At 44.2% G+C, this 18,519-nt stretch overlaps 1 protein-coding gene across 1 annotated transcript in view; it reads right to left on the reverse strand.

Annotated features, from left to right (window-relative positions):
- LOC122816286 (nuclear receptor coactivator 7-like) overlaps positions 1-18,519 on the reverse strand; it is a 1,918,671-nt gene that overhangs the window by 1,865,715 nt on the left and 34,437 nt on the right. The window lies entirely within an intron of this gene.

The following is an 18,519-nucleotide window of genomic DNA, read 5'->3' on the forward strand; positions in this document are numbered from 1 at the left end:
TCATAGCTCTGAAGGCCGGACCCCAGAATCCTGGGAGGGTCCAGTCGCTGAACCATGATAGCAGACGGAAGTCCCGCGGCAGCACCGAGAGGGAGGCTTGGAACCGACTGCATTGGTCCCAAACGTCACCCGGCCCGGCCGAAGAAGTCCGTGTGCTAAACTCCGACCAAGGCTGGGTTGGAGTAAGGGTCGGAGGCGACCCTAGGATCTCCACTGGCTCCATCAGCACCTGCTCACGGAGCCGGGCGGTCGGAGGAGGAATGGCAATGGAATGGGCTATCGGCTCAAGCCAATTGGGTCGGAGCCGAAACTAATTTCTGAAAGACTGGGGACTGGAAAAGTCTTTGGAGTACCCTGTCTATGTCCGAATCTGACATCCTTGATGATCTGGAAGAGACCGAACGGGTCCGAGTAAGCCTCTCCAACGGCTCCAAGGGACTAGGGGACCGGCTCCGAATCGACTCGATAATTATCGGCGCCGAAGGAGTGTCCAAACCAATTTCCATCGGTGCCGAAGAGGGCTTCGGCGCCGAGGAGGAAGTGTCTGAGCAGACAACCTTCATCGGCTCCAAGATCAGTGGAGCCGATGAAGGTGACCCGCCTCTCGAGGCCCCAGCCGTCGGCTCCGAACCCAGAGGAGTTCAGGCTGGAGACATCGAGGCAGACCGTTCCGCCCTCGGCCCCGAAGTCCGTGGAGCCGAAGGAGAAGCCTGCCTATGTCTTTTGGCGGTCGGTTCCGACGGGCTGGTCGGAGCCGACGCCCTTTTCTTCTTTGCAGGAGAAGGAGAGGAAGCTAATGCCTCTTCAAATGAGGGTTTAATAAGGCCTTTTAAAATAAGTTTGTTTTTCCTCTCTTGGAGGACCCTCGAGGAAAACGCGTGACACACGCTACAGGACTCCTGCAAATGTTTGGCGCCCAAACAGTACACACAGAGAGAATGGTCATCTGTTATTGACATTTTGAAACTGCACTTAGTGCACTTCTTAAAACCTGAAGGCCTAGGAGCCTGTGACATTATGGCAACCAATTTAGTGAACAAGCAAAAACAAAACACACTATCACAGAAAAATTTCTTTTTTTTTTTTTTTTTTTTTTAACCAAAGACTGTCACAATAGAAAAATAACTAAAAGGATCCAAGAACCCCTAAAATAAAACGGGACTGGAATGACAACTGACTGACAGAGGAAGGCCCTTCAACTCAAAGGGGACCTCTAGTCAGAAAATACGCAATCACCACACAAATATTTTACAAAAAATATTCACTCATACACAAAAACACGAGATAGCTGTTAAAACAGCTTTTTGTTGAAATTTTAGGAAATCCCTGACAGGAAAGTAAGTGAAAAAACACTACTTAGCTCAGCCAAGCTCGAGACCACGTCTTTGCTTGTTAGCGGCAAACGAGATCTGGGGGACTGGTAGTGGTGCATCCTGGGATATAGTAAGCTCAGCCAATAAGAGACTTCGTTCTTTGGCATAAGCGTGCCGAGTCGGAGCCGAGGGTCGGCTCCGAACCCATCAGTCAGAATGTAGGCGAGATAGGATCACATAACATCAGGGGTTTAGTGCTCAGGTTTGTTGGTGTTTTGGAAAGATTATCTGCGAAGGAGTCCAGACAGAACCATGACACTTCCTTCAGCTATGTCATACACAGCAATGTACACTCATATATGTCCCGAGTCAGGGCCAACTGTACCTGACTGACAATGCCGACATCCTGTCAGACAGGCCCATACATACATACATACCCACCTCCCACTGACAAATGTCCCTATCATCATACCAGGATATATCACATGTAGAATGGGTAAACAGCTCCTTCCAAAGCCGAAAACATGGCATCAATTGGATTACATTGTTTCCCTATATGTATCATAAGTGAACTACAGAACAAACAGACCCTGCACCTAAACAGTCTGTTGAGCCTCACCCTCTCTACAGGATCTGAAACTGCTGAATGTGTTACAGCAACATATGGCACACCCCACAAGTGTTGGTGCACAACAGACCATGGGAACTATAGTCCTATAAGCCTATAACGTCTGATGTGCAAGGCCATTGAGTCCATCATGATTGAAGTCATAAACAAAGCTACTGGAAGCAGACAAACACACAGCCCTACCAACTGTGGTATGATCATGGGCAGATCATGGTTCCCAAACCTGCTAGACTGTTTGCAAGGCAGCCACCCAGGACAAACATCACTGAAGGGAGCTACACACGTCCCACATACTCTGAATAGCCCTTTATCAACATCACAGACACATGTTGTATCCACAAAATCAACAATCTGTGCATAAATGTATTGTCATATGAAGGAATGGCAATTTGTCCACAGAGAAATCACACAAGCTAAGAATTGTGGAGTCCTGTTCAAGCTGTTAAGACTTGCTGACCCACATGGTTCATTCCTGGGATTGAATAAAACAAAGTGCACACACATTACCATGTTCAGTCTGATGATGTCAGCATCCTACAAATATAGCAGGAGAAAAGAAAACACCCAGTAAAGCATATAGCGCATCATGTTAATGCGTATCTCTGTAGTACCATAACATAATTAGGTAGGGATTTGAATCCTGCAATTGCTCAGTGTGTGTGTGGGGGGGGGGGTGAGAAGAGTGCCCTTTTTGGAGACTAGGAAAACACATTAAAAGAGGTAGATTCTTCTTTGGCAAGTCTGATGATGTCAGTATCCCACAAATACAGCAGTGGAGATGAAAACTCCCAGCAAAGCATATAGCGCGTCGTGTTAATGCATATATCTGTAGTATCATAACATAGTTAAGTAGGGGTTTGAATCCTGCAATTGCTCATTGTGTGTGTGATTCCCTTTGAGAGGAGTGCCCTTTTTGGAGACTGGGAAAACACATTAAAAGAGGTAAACTCCTCTTTAGCAGGTCTGATGATGTCAGTATCCCACAAATACAGCAGCGGAGATAAAAAACTCCCAGTAAAGTATATAGTGTGTCGTGATAATGCGCATCTCTGTAGTATCATAACATAGTAAGGTAGGGGTTTGAATCGTGCAATTGCTCAGTGTGTGTGTGTGTGTGTGTGTGTGTGTGTGTGTGTGTGTGTGTGTGTGTGATTCTCTTTGAGAGGAGTGGGCTTTTTGGAGACTGGGAATACACATTAATAGAGGTAAATTCCTCTTTGGCAAGTCTAATGATGTCAGTATCCCACACATACAGCAGTGGACATTAAATCACAAAATCACCCAGTAAAGCATATAGCTCAGTGTGTTAATGCGTACCACTCTAGAATCGTAACATAGTTAGGTAGGGGTTTGAATCCTGCAATTGCTGAGTGTGTGTGTGTGGGGGGTGTATGTGATTTCCTTTGAAAGGAGTGCCCTTTTTGGAGACTGGGAAAACACATTCAAAGAGGTAATCTCCTCTTTGGCAAGTCTGACGATGTCAGTATCCCAGAAATACAGCAGTGGAAATGAAAACTTCCAGTAAAGCATATAGCGTGTCATGTTAATGCGGATCTCTCTAGTATAACATAGTTAGGTAGGGGCTTGAATCCTGCAATTGCTCAGTGTGTGTGTGTGTGTGTGTGTGTGTGTGAGAGACACTGTTGGTCAATGTGTTGTGGGTTTTGCTTTTACAACTGTATGACATATCAGTAAAACAACAGTATGTGCATTGCACACTTCACGTATCTGTGTGGCAAATACATACATGTACATGTGACCTCAATTAGTTCATAGGTGTGAAGCCTGCTTTCTACACGAATACATCTGTTACCATTGACAGTCTGTGCTGCTGCTTCTCAGACCTTAGATCACATATGTATGTATGTGGCAAGGCCAGCCACTGTAGTGATCTGTGGCCTAGGTCATCTGTGTCACACACACCCATGACAGTTTCTATAGAAAAGTGTGAGTGAGGGTTCATGCCTGGGGTATATGTCACACATGTTCAAACACAACACAGTCTGTCAATAATGGCCATTCATTACAGGTGTACAACACGTCCGTGGACATGCATACAAACCCCTTCATGTCTATGTGATGCACTGAGGGACATCAGCATACCTTTGGAAATGTGAATACCAAAGGACAGATGACATAACATGTGGCTGTATGTACACATCGGTACCCCTGCTACATGTTGTGGGCTACTAACAATGTGGTACTGTCAGGATACTATGTATAGTAAATGTGGATGACTACGCTATAGTTGGCTTATAGCTTTGCAGCATGGGTTGGTCAACAGGTATCTGTCTGTATGATACCCTTGTGGAGGATAAGTGTCTCATCCAGAAAATGCATTGTAGGCCACTGTATACATTACCAGATCTGGACGGACATATCCCTAGTGTGTTTGCTTGTACCTGGGACGGTTACATGCCAAACAGGAGTGGTCCCAGGAATGGGTGGCAGGCAATACCACTGGTTACTGGTATAGTATAGTACCGGAAGGACTCAAATGCTACTGTGTATCCTACATCTGTGTGTCAGTTGTCATGACATCATCTAACAAGTGGGTAAAATCAGGCTGTTGAGGTTATGTATACTACCAGAATGCAAAAATAATCAGTCATATAAACAGCATCACCCACAGCATAGTGTCAAACCATGTCATACACACGTGTACCCAAGCTGTAACATATGTGTAGTAAAATGCATACTGGCCACCAACAGGAAATATGAAGTGTTAACACTGTGTAATACAGGGCATGTCACCCTTCCCATGTGTCCACTATGCACATACATGCAGACGGTGCACCTCCACCATGTTCACAAATATACACCTGCAAATCTGTACTGCACACATCACACACGTACCATCCACTGACGAACACATGCTGCCAGTAGCGCACACATCAGCCAAGTGGCACATGGGCGGACAATACAGTCTTGGAATTAACACTGGTGTAAACAATACTACATTGATAATCATAGCTTTAATGCATCATGCCTGCTCAGATATACCTACAAGGATACCAGTACACTTTGCTGTTGACAACATGCTAACATTGCTACACTGCTATTAGGTCACCCTGTGCATCAGCACCATGTAAGCCTGTTCCTGCATCACTGTCACAGATGACAGGAGGTGGCACAGTTTCATCATATGCACAGGGTGTGTTATTGGTTTGCCAGAGCCCGACAATGACCCATCCAATCGACATGTATGTATGTGTGTGTGTGTGTGTGTGTGTGTGTGTGTGTGTGTGTGTGTGTGTGTGTGTATTAGGGACAGCAGTACAGTATGGGTCAATGTTGGTGTAATGTGTGTGAGTTTGTGTTAGCCCTAGGTGTTTGGTTTATGTGTGTGTCTGCATGCACACAGTTCCACCTTGTGGCTGCCACATACGGGAGGTTGTGGGACAGCCACGGACTGTACCTGCCAGGCTGTACAGATCACTGTCTCCGGCCATGAACACAGTACCTGTGCCTGCCAGGGGTGCCACGAACAGTACCGGGTACCAAGCCAGACTGGGTACTATCGTCAGAAGCAGAGGGATGTCGACTGGACCCATGTCCCTGCTAGGACTGGCCAGAGCCACGTGGTAGTCTAGGACGGTCTATTGACAGCCCTGCCCCAACATTGCTGTAGCTGGTACTGCCACTATGGGAGCGGCTGGGACTTGTGCGTCATCCGCGATGAGTGCCAACTGATGATGTTGCTGGCATATGTCCACGTCGACGTCTCAGCCATCCTGCACTGTCCTGGCACATGGACATTACATTGCGGAGGACATCTAGTGTCTCCCCCCAACGTCCCTCAATGACCTTGGTGTAATTACAGATGGCACAGGCAAGGTCATGGATACTGTCATTGATAGCGGTGTTGTGAGCCCTCTGCGCCCTTAGTCCCTGCCTGGTGTACCGTTCCATACGTGCCTGTGCCTGCACTACAGCCCGGAACATAGCTGAGGTTGAGAGACCTGTGGGGGCACGTCTGCCGGGGGCATTACAACCAGCAGTGCTCCCACGAGAACCTCTGGACATATGCGTATGTGGTACCGTTCCAGGTGTCTGGGTATGGCTGCTGTGTGGGGTTGCATGTGCCATAGATACCACACTATCCTGGTCGATGCCTACTGTATGCTGTTCCTCTGCTAAGGTCATTGGTGTTGAGGGATGTATCGGCAGTATGAATGTGCGCATAGATGGGGTGGACAGCTGTGTACTGTCGATTGGAGGACCAACGACAGACCCTGACAAATCTGCCTGTGCCACTACACATTTGTCATCATGTCCACTATTTGTGGCAGTGACCTCAGGTTCCCTGCTGCACTCATCCAACAATACATCAGCACCTGTGAGAGGAAGAAAGGAAACACATTTCACAATCTGTACAGGATGTTAGCACACATGTACACATGCACGCACACACACACACACACACACACACACACACCATCAGCAATATGGAATATATTCATTAATGGTTGATGGTGCAGTACAGTATCATAAGCCAAAGAGTCCTATCACATGTGTCAGCATGCAGGATGTGTGTTGCTCAACAGCATGCAGTGCGAGTGTGGAGAGTCCTTATTGATAACAGTATACATGTCGTTGATGCATGTGTGTTGTTCAATGATTGGCCTCACCTTGGAACACAATGTGTACATGGACACAACATTGCTGTGCAAATCTGAAACACTTTCCAATGTCCTGTGCACCATCACTCATAGGTATACATACCATGGCTGGATGCACACAACTGTCAGGTGTATAGCAATGAATGCTATGTGTAGTACTGTAGTTACTGTAACTGGATGTAGTGCAGTAGCATGAGCCATCATCAGGCAGCATCATGTGGTCACTCAAGGCCACTAATGTAGGTCACACTGGCAACTATCTTGCTGTACCTGACCTGCACCACTTTGGCTACATTAACCATTTCACAGCCAGTTGTTACATGGGTATGTAAGGTGCTCAATAGGGAGCATTGCCTAACATGAATGTGTTGTGTGTTGAAGCATGTCACACCGCCTCATGATAGGCCTCTACCCCTCAGGTATAGTATGTGTGCTGTGTTGATGACATTTGGGATACTGGAGTATGACCTTACAACAGGTGTCTACATACGCCATGTGTATCATATTAACACTTACTGCATACGACAAAGTGGTGTATGGTGTGTGCAGGTGTATTGACTCTGCCTATACAATGTCCACTACAGTGTACCACAATTGGTTGGGATGCTCTGTGTATTGAATGCGTTTGAGGTGGATACTCATGTTACTGGGATGTGCACAGTCCCACAGAGAACATGCAGAGCATGCATTATGTGTAGGTGTTTTACATGTGTATATGGCCTACAAGTCTCCTATGACATGCACATGTTATATGCTATATTAAATGTAGAACACTCACCAGCATGGGTGTGCTGTCTTGCTATCACAGCAGAGGGACCTACAAGGATATGAGTGTCAACAACTATGGCATTGCTGCTGTGTGTTTGCAATTTCACAGTAGTACAAGAGGTGACAGTCACAGGCATACAAATTATGTTCCAAATTATCAGTATTGCATGCCACCAGGCTCCACATCTTCTGAATACACAGTACACATCTGATAAATGCATGTTCTAACAATTGATCTAACAGTAGTCTACAGATATGCCATGTTACCTGCATGCTCTGTAGCTACATGCTGGGTGACTCCGGCCTCCATGATGACACGTCTGTTGTACTGGTTGGCCAGGAGCCACCACGCTGAGGAGCAGCTCTTCCACTCTGGTGAGGGGGCGGATGTGTTGATGCACCACCACCTGTGGCAAGCTGTTGTCTGTGGACATCGGAGGCATGCTGCCGGACATGTCTGATTAAATCACTGCAGTGATGGCGTACCTGCTCATAAGTCCGGTTATGCATGCCTACATCATTCACCCGACGGACAACATCCTGCCACAGTGCAGTGCATCCATGCTGGTCCTGGCTGGATCTGGAGAACAGCAAGTTGTAATGATATATCAAGGCATCAAAGATGACCTCCTCCTCCTCCTCAGGGGAATAGGCAGGTTTCCTGTTGTGAGACATATTCCTGGAAGACAATAAAACAGTAATTGTGAGCAAGTCATGTGGCACACTTAACATGCTAAAGTACAGACATCAGTGAAATGCCATATATAGCAACCTATTGCCTGTCAGTAGATACAAACCTTTAATACCACATAGGACTGCTCAGCACACAACTGCCTGACAGTGCCTGGCACCTACTATATACTAAACCATGTTCTGCAGAGCAACAAAGTGAAACCAGTATGTAAGACTATACAACAGTATATGGCACACTGTATGCAACACAATGCACCACCTAGCCACATACCTACAAGACACAAAGGTATGGCAACCCAGATTAGTTTTACCTGTGTAACATACAGTACTGTGTGTCAGCACCTACGAAACCTCATGCCTGAGGTATGTAATGTGTGAGGACTACATGTAACAAACAAAACAGTGTTTCCAAGCAATGTGGATATAAACCATACTGTGCTGTTTAGGCCTACAGCTTCAGGTAGTACAACAGTTCATACGGGATTTGTATTCACTAGTGTTAATAATCAATAAGCATACATCTACTGCTTAAGTCTACAATGGCACACTCCGGTCAACACCATGGGACTACGTCACACTGTATATGCCTTACTGCTTTTCCTGCCTAGCAATAGCATACGTATCTTTTGCTGGGATTAGAGCTACAACACTACATACCATGATATACACAGTTTACCACTAGGCTATCACACATATACACAACTTTGACACATTCGCCTACACATTCACCATCACACCCAGTCAAGCTGACATAGCAAGTAATGCAACAAGTACATGCGTGTATCGGGTCCTAGGTAGCTAATAGGCTATTATCCGTAGGGCCTATGGAAGCCTAGCCATATGGTTCCCTGCCCTTCAACACCCATGTAATGTAGGTTCATGTGCCCGTCATGCAGAGCCACAGAGGTGATTTCCGGGTTGTGTTTCCTATCTCACATCCACTCATCATGATTATTCATGACAACTGCTAATGAGGACCTTCATTTGCTATTGATAGGTGGTTAGCTCCAGAGTATGGTATGTGTCGGAGATGATAATGTACCACTCCAGCATGTTCTGCTTTTTGACGTTACAGGGTTTAGATCAGTACAGTGTGTACATTGTATGGGGTTTAATCTGTTTATATGGAGCATGTCCAACACCTGTGGGTTTGGCATAGCTTTGTATGTTAGGCAGAGGTTGCCTCTGGGTAGGCGGTATGCAACACAGTGTAGCTGTGGTATTGTAAGACAGTCTGCACAGGGCATCTGTTTGAGTCTGGTAATACTCTTTATGAGGTATGTGTATGGCGTCTACAGTAGCTGTGGATGTCTTCTGAGGTACATACTAACAGGGCCAATGTACTCTATGATGGGTGTTATGACTGATGAGTACAGTGGAACACTGACCTCTTTTTCCATGGATGACACACCTTTTCTGATGACATGTGGACCGTACTCAGTTTACATGACTAGTGTGGCACTGTGATTATCAATAGGGACACTACTGTCCACCTGTGTTCTGTAGTCTCTTATCACACTTTCGGTGTTGAGTAGACTACCACCTATGTGGTAGTTCATGGGTACAGGGTTATTAACAAAAGGGATGGCAATATGTTTACAACATTGAGCTTGAGCGTACTTATGAACATCCATTGGTGTACATACAGATATACATATAGGCACATATACAGTCCACCTTTCATGGTGGGAATATCAATTATGCAATGGTTGAGAGGGATGCAGTTATGTAATGATATTGCACAGTCTTGTGTAGAATGCATGGAAGGTATTCTCAGCCCATGTACCTTTAGCAGGACCCCCTATCTGGAAGACTAATAACTTAGCAAATCATACCCACAGCGTTTAAACACCACGTCATATGCCAGCACTGTATGCTGTCTTGTTTGCCACACACTACAACCTACATATAAATATGCACATAACAACCTGCACCAACATATAAATGTCCACCCTTCACAATGCAGCATGCCCCTTGCTCTATGCACATGTTCAGATGCCAATTTATCAGACACATAAATATCTCTCTATATGTGTGTGCCATACACACACAGGGTCCACACTGTTGTAAGTCCGTACACCTCACGGATGACCTGTTGGGCCTTGCTACAACATGGACAGTTGTCACATGTGTGCATACAGTAAAAGTACAGGGAGTATATATAGCTGCAAATGCTAACATTACTATACTAGCCTGGTACAGCAGTTGCCAATGCTAAGCTACACATTATGTGACTATCATGTATGTCTTACTATGTCACATCCAAGTTTATATAGGTGTTTGCACTACTCCCCCAAACTGCCATTATACGCAGTACTGTACAGACCATAGATAACATGTTCAGATGTTCGACATATAATGCGGAGATACATATGTCACAGTTATGTCCCGCTGCACACAGCTACACACTAATTTGTCCATGGCAGTAGTTATGCATGGCATCACTGCATACATACCTACTGCTGCCACATATGCATGTTTCTGAGTATTTACAGTACTATTCATAAACATCTACTACTTGCCGGTAACTACAAATCTACTCACTTTCAGATCTGTCTGTGTATGCTTTTCAATTTTTTTTTATTTATTAAGTAAAGTTTTTTACTTAGTTGTTATTATTGGTTATTAAGTTTTTTTTCTTAATTTATATATTTAGGTAATAAATAAGTAAATATATTATTTACTTAAGTAAAGATTTCTTTATTAAGTAATAAAGTTTGTTACTACTCTCCTGGGGTTCTAGAGTTGCTGACATGTGCAATGTAATGATTGCATGTGGGGATAGCAAGTACAGTCTGCTTTTATAGGTATCTGCGCATGTGATGCCCTCTGCACCAATTGGTGCCCAGCATTTGGTAAATGCATACAGCCTGCTGTGTGGTAATTGCAGTACTCACTGTCATAGCAACCCAGTGCTATAAATTGCTAAGGTATGTAGGAGTAGCCCTTTCAGATTTCCAGAGTAGGGCCCATGCTTATTTGCTGGGGACACTGTTGTGTAAGTCAGAAGGTTGGTATACTTCTTATATCTGAAGCTAGAGGTGTAGACATCGATGTACATGTTGTACTCAGACCTGACTGTTGCCACTTGCAGTACAGAGCTATCAGTGTAGAGTTTAACTCACCCCTACAAATGCTTACACAGCATTTATGTGACTATGTAGTGTCTTTTCTACTCATATAATTAACTATCATACAAACGTAGTTATTGAGAAGTATTCTTTTAGCACATGAACTGTTTGTGAACTGTTATACTGTGAATATTAATGTACTCACTTCTGCAGGGTTTGTGGTTTTATTGTTGACATTAGCACAGGGTTCACAGGACAACTGGGCAATTCCAGTACCGTGTATGCCTACCTACATCCTTGGTAGACCCTAAACACACAAGTGCATTTAAAGTGTGTGTGTGTGTGTGTGTGGGGGGGGGGGTTGCTGACATGCAGAGAGCATTATGTATTATTGTGTGAATGTTATCTTACTGGACTTAAAGGATTGGTGTGTACCTGTTAGTTTATCAAGGCAGGTGGTCTGTCTGCATAGTTCCCAACTGTGAACCTATCCAGATGGTAGTCAAATGTTACACTGTTACTCTTTGTCTGTGCAACCCACAGGTGTTTTCATCACTAGCACAATGGCATTGTTGCAGTCAGTTGCTACCAGTACATGGCTACATCCTTTGGTATTTCTGTGTTGTACTCCTACATAAGGGTATGCTTGTGGAAGTCCTACCAAAGCTATTTGCAGAGTGTGTAACAGCAGGATAGCTGCTATGCCTGTGTGTTTGTGCCTCTGCCAGGCCTATGAAATACTCAGATACATCTTTGCATGGAGTCAGGGATAGGTAGTTAAAAGTGAAGTACACCTTACACATAATAGAGACAGTTAAGTGTAGACTTGTATGAAGCAGTGCATATGGATTCGTACTCCTTTTATGAAGTACAAGCGGTGTCTACTGTTATTATTGTCAGTATTCATTGTATAATACCCCACCTTTCTGACTGACGTCAGTACTTTTCAGAGGGATTCAGAGGGACACAGCTTAAACATGTTTCACGATCAGGGACATCCCTGTAAAGTAGTCACAGTTAGGCAGTATGGCCTCTGCCCTAATCAGATTTGCCACTGTTTGTCCTGCTATGATACTGTGTGGGGGTTGTAAAGTGCCTCTGTAACATTATTTGCTGCTAGAATGGCTGCTTCTCATATCACACTCATGTAATGCATTCCACAACAGTTGCTGGTAAAGATCCACAGAACAAGCTTTGTGTTATGGCCTTCCTATTTTTCCTTTACATTCAGTCATTGTAATGCATGATATATTTATTTGAGCACTAGGTTATTCTATATCTGCTGTGGCTTAGTGGTAATTCATGCAGTCTACTGTGTCAATGGTCTGGGGTTCGAGACTGGCAGAGGTATTTTATTTTGCTGCAGTAATAGTCCCATTAACCCAACACACCAAGGTTCCAACAGTTCATAGGTTCATAGGTTCATACTAGGCTATCTGCCCGAGGGCATTTACAAGCCTAGCCCATCGTTTTGTGGCTTACGCCACCCCTTTAGTATGGGGAACTATACCCATTATTTTGCTGTGCCTCTGTCGAGCAGGGACACTGAGGTAATCCCTGGGGTATATCTGCGATCTCCCATCCATTGGTCAAGATTTCTCTTGAACAAGGCCAGCGAGGTGCTCTGCCTCACATATACCGGAATTTTGTTCCACAGCATAGGGAGTCTTTGGGTGATGAATCTATCCCTCCAGCACGTCCTATTAATAGCCGTGTCGAGGTTTAAGTCTCCCGCCCTTGTGACTCTGATGGATCTAGATTTTTTGAGGTGAAGCATATTCATCAAATCTGGGTTTGACATGGCCTTGTATGTTAGGCAAAGGTTACCTCTGAGCAGCGGTAAGCGACTGAATAGAGCTGGAGTTCTTTCAGTCGGGGCATAGGACAGATTTTGAGACCCTTTATCCTTTTGGTGAGGAACTTTGTGGCTCTCCAGCTGCTGCAAGTGTCGGGTCAGATACATTCAATGGGGCATTGTACTCAATCATTGGTCTGATGAGTGATGAGTAAAGGAGACCATGACCTCCCTTGATCTAGATGAGAATCCTTCATGATAAGGTGGGCAATGTAGAAGGTCTTCCTAACTACTTTAGCTACATGGGTGTCGAATGACAGACTACTATCAACCTGGGTCCCCAGGTCTCTGATGACTTCTTCTGTGCTCAGTGGATTGCCACCTATTTGGTAGCTAGGGTAACCTTGTTTTTCCCTAAGGGTATGACTATGCATTTTTTGGCATTTAACTTTAGGCCATGGCTCTGGCACCAGTTATCCGTTTCTGTAAGACCCTTCTGAAGGATATCTGTGTCAGATGTGTTTTCTACTATGGTGCCCAGTTTGCAGTCATCTGCAAACTTTGTCAGCCATAACCCTCCTGCGTTTGCTTGTACTTCGGAAAAGTAGATGCCAAACAAGAGTGGGCCCAGGACTGAGCCCTGTGGGACACCACTTGTGACAGGCTTTGAGTCTGACATGGCGCCAGCAACTCTGACCCTGTGGGTTCTGTCACTCAGCCAGTTTGCAACCCATCTTGTGATGTATGGGTTAACATTTAAGCTGATGAGTTTTTCAATGATACCCGAGTGGGGTATTGTATCGAAGGCCTTCGCCAGATCGAGGTAGGCTGTATGGACTGCCTTTCCCTCGTCAATGGCTTTGGTGACTGTTTCGAAAAAGTCAACCAAGTTTAAAAGGTATGATCTGCCTTTGACAAAGCCAAACTGGGTTGGATCCAAAGTCTGCAAATTCCTATGTCTTTATTTATGAGGTCCATTATGATCCTCTCCATGGCTTTGCAGATAAGGCTTGTCAAGCTAATGGGCGGTAATTTCCAGGGTCGGTGGAGGCACCGCTTTGTGAAGTGGGACCACAGTTGCAGTGCGCCACTCCTGGTGCGTATCCAGAGGTAAGACTTTGATTAAACAGCTGTCCTAGCTGTGGGTTTAATTCCTCATTGAGTTCGTGGAGCACACAGCCGGGGACACCATCTGGTCCCATGGATGCTGTGTTTTTTGCTTTGGAGAGAGCAGTTCTCACTTGGGCGTTGGAAATTTTTGGGGGGCTGCAATCATTTGGTATAGATATCTCTCCTTTTGGGGGGGGAGGGGGTGGAGAAGTTTGCACTGAACCTGTCAGCCAGTATGTTGGCAATGTCTGTAGGATCAGTAATCTTCACATCATTTTGAACTAGTTCTGAGCATATCTGGGAGTTTCCCCCCAGGTTTCTAACATAGCTAAAGAAGGCCTTATGATTGTCTTTTGAGTCTTTAGCTATTTTTCTCTCAAAATTTGCTTTGGATGATTTTATGAGAGCTCTTAGTTTTTCACTTATAGTGATCAGGGGTGTCTTACCTTTTAAGGATTTTGCTCTATCTTGTAGTAGCTTCCTCCTTTTGTTGTAGAGTTTGTTTATGGCTGGGGTCCACCAGACTGGATGCTTGCCTTTGGTACAAAGAGTCTTTGTTTTGCTTGGGATTGCCTTATCCATGCAATCCTGCAGGTGCTGGTAGAAGGCATTTGTAAGTGATTCAGCGGCTTGAGTACTGTTTTCCGCCAGCTCGGGGGCCTTAAAGGAGATCACACTAGTCTTTAGAAGTGTGAAGTCAGCTTTCGAGAAGTTCTTTACTGTGGTCTTTTTTATTTCAGGTGGGGGTGGGATGAGGACCTCCAGCGAGATTAGTTTGTGATCTGATCTCACCAGTGAGGGGTATACTTCCGGTGTTGAACATTGTGCTCCCATGTTGAACAGCAAGCATAACACATGCATATATGGAACAACAGTGGACATTCCAACAGCATGCAGGGATGATTGGTGGCAACAGGCCACCATGATTGTGGTATTTGAACAGGGCACATGCATCAAAGTGAATGCAGATATTTATAGAACAATAGGACATATGTCCCAAAAAATGTTTTGAGATTACACATACCCATTGAGTTGTGGAATTGCATTGTTTATGCACATACAGTATGATGTAGAAAGAAACCTCAATTAACATCTTATAAGTACTTTTAGTCTACACTACATTCCTATTGACTGCAGGTGTATATCCCCTACATGTATTATTACACTTGGCAACATGCACTAGGTTGTGCAATGGGTTTGGCTAGTTCATTATATACCGGACCTATATCTGACATACTAACTGTCCAGGATGCAGATGTTACTGCTACATATTTATTGATTGTATTTATATTTCTTTATCTACATATCTGGATGTGTTCACATGACATTTTCAGTTAGATTTGTACAGAACCCTACATTTCGTGTAGCACACTCACATTTCTAGGGATCTAATTAGCAAGCTACTCGTGTGCCAGATTTACTTATGCATGCCAGCCAGTAACTGACTGTTGAGGACTGTATATATGCTTCACAGCTACTAGCACTTCCATCAACCACTTTAGATGGGAACGCCCAACTGTGGGTTGCCAGCACTTATTAAAACAGTACTATTTGTATAATGCAAGGGTACAACAACATTTCAAAGTAAGTGACACAGACACACTCCAGGTTTTATACCTTTATTAATTACATTACACACTTTTCCACAGGCTCTCTCCTTTATTTGATATTACAGTGCATATGGAAGACATATTCAAGACATATTATACCTTTATTAATAGGTTAGAACACTTTTTTCAGGCTCGCTCACTTATTTTATATGACAGTACCTGAAGAGATATTATTCCGGACATATTTTACCTTTTTTAATGGGTTACTTCACTCTTTTTCTGGCTCTCTGACTTATTTTATGTAACAGTACATGCAGAGGACTTATTCAGGGAATTTTATGGCTGTATTATTGGGCTACAACACTTTCTTTCAGGCTCTCTCACCTATTTTATATAACAATATATGGAGAATAATCACTAACCTGCCTGGTGGCGAAGCCTTAGCAGCCTATCTGCATAGGCTTGCTGATTCGCAGCACGGACACCTGCAGCTGTGAAGTAAATGAAGGGATATTGAGACATACCTATCCATTATACAGAATAAATTATCATTTCTTACATACTGCATTCCATGGCTACCTACTCAGTATTGGGGCATCTTGCATCCTACGGGCCTCTTGTAACCATTGGTTCAGTAGGTCCTGCTTCCGTCTCTTCAGATCTGCATGGTGGTGACGGACCTGCTCACCAGTCCAAGGAACGTCTGTGACACTGGTGAGGTCATGAGCTAACCGGTTCCAAGCCTCTGCCTTGTACTCCATCCCTTGGAACTGCCCTGCAGGAGTCTTGACTCATGACGGTGGACATGGAACCAAACCATGTATTTTGACTCCTCGATGCCCCAACATTGCGCTCGAAAGCGTGTACCCTCTCCAGCACCAGCCATTCTAACTGCAGATGGGAGCTACAATTAGTTATGGCGAGTATTCCCGCCTATGGGGCTTAAATATGCCGTATTTCCCGCGCTTTTTTTGTGATTGGCCGGTTTTGAAAATTCTCGGCTGACTGCAGACCTGCTTAGTAATAGTTAATCTACCATTTATAAGTATATGTATGTTAACAGTGGCTGTTTACCCTAAGCTGTCATGGCTTAGTGGTTCAGTACTTTGATTATGGTGCACAGAGTCCTGGGCTCAAACCTTGTCATTGCATTTTATTTTACTACTGTCCAGACAGGCTAGGGGGTATGGCTGTGTTTAGGCAACTCTGCTCTACGTTGCTCCATGTTGCCCTACCGTGCGCTGGTTGGCGCGATGCGCACCTCTGCGCAATTCTATTGTGCTGGGTAAAGTGCTACTTAGCTATGGGCAACTACACTGCGCTGGGTAAAGCACTGCTTAACTATGGGCACCTATACTGCGCTGGGTACAGCGCTGCTTAACTGCGGGCAACTATATTGCGCTGGGTAAAGCGCTGCTTAACTGCGGGCAATTACATGTCAGGATCCTTTATAAATATATATTTTGTTCACTGATACATAGGCCATTTCAATGCTTTTTAGTAAAATTTTAATGATATATGTCAGGAATTATTTCATATACTAATTTAGAACATAAACAGGAAGGGGAGTTGTGGGACTCGAACCGTGAATGCCTCCTCTTTGTGCGAACGCTCTACCATTACGCTATTGCTATTTGGCATAATTTGCATAAACATTCCTTCTTATGCTCTTCCATATCGGGATTGCTAACTGCAGCTAAGCAATGGGCACACCCACACGCACAAATACGGGCAGCTATATCGGGAATTAGAAAAAAAAATTAAATGTTTTACTTTTTATAACTGTGCTGGGGATTTACAATGTCAGGGAGTGTGGTGTTGGGTACATGGACATTTGAGCAGACTCGCTCTTATGTGTTGATATTTGGCATTTCGGACACTTGCAGGGGCGTGGACCTTTAGACTGCTCGGCAGTCGGACACATCCCCTGCTTTCCTGCACAGTCCGTGTTAGACTTGCAGTTGAGTCAGCGTGCCCTCATGAATATTCATGGCACGCTGACGTCATACCGTTCAACTGCAGCCTCCGAGTAAGACTTATTTAGTCTTACACGGAGGATTCGTGAATCCGGGGGAAGATGTTTATTGGATGCTAAAAAGAGGAGCAGGAATTCTCCCTACAAGAACTGGAAGGCCAACCAGTGAGTCCCACTTTGAAAAATTCCAAATGGAAATGAAATGGAAAAGAAACATGTCAAAGTACAAAACATATTACACATTTCAAGCATTTCTGAAGGGTGCTTCACAACAGGCACTCCATGTTTCTTCTATACATACATATGTACATATATAAACTCCCAAGCCTGCTATACCTAGAAGAAAGGGGATATTGCATTCTCATACTTAGCATATATCCCCCCAATACACTAATATAAACGTTTTGTTCTGTAGTTCTAAAGCACGCATTTCTGGCTTTGTATCTTCAGCATGCAACCATCTGATGGCAATAAAGAAAGTAGGAAGGAAGCTAAATCTTCTGGTTCGCAACCAGCTCTGATATAACTAAGTATAAAAGAAGGGGTAGAATCTAATTCTACCATGTCAGTACAGGAAACTGTGCAAGTGGAAGATGACACAAGTACATACCATCTGGCACCTTCCAAGCCAAACTGAAAGGCACCCACAATAAAGTATTACAAGAAAAAAAAATCATCATACTGACTTTCTTAGTACTCTAAAAGGAGGATTTAATCAGTTTCTCCAAAACTAAGTTTACATCCCAATATCAATAATCACCGACCTTTTATGCAGTTTCAAATACACAGTCCTTTCAGGAATAACTTTACTGTGAAAAAAGAAGCTACAGGAGGGTCTTATTGAAACACATTGAAAGAAAAGAACAATGAAGCTTAATTAATGGAGAAATATGATAAACATACACATAGCAACTGTGACAAATAACTCAGAAACATTGACAGGTGTACATGATCAGAAGCAAAGCAATGTTCTTCAAACTGGCACAGAAACAAA

The sequence above is a fragment of the Protopterus annectens genome, chromosome 1.part1 (assembly GCF_019279795.1).
Source record: "Protopterus annectens isolate FY-2018-M chromosome 1.part1, PAN1.0, whole genome shotgun sequence".
In the NCBI taxonomy this organism is placed as follows: domain Eukaryota; kingdom Metazoa; phylum Chordata; order Ceratodontiformes; family Protopteridae; genus Protopterus; species Protopterus annectens.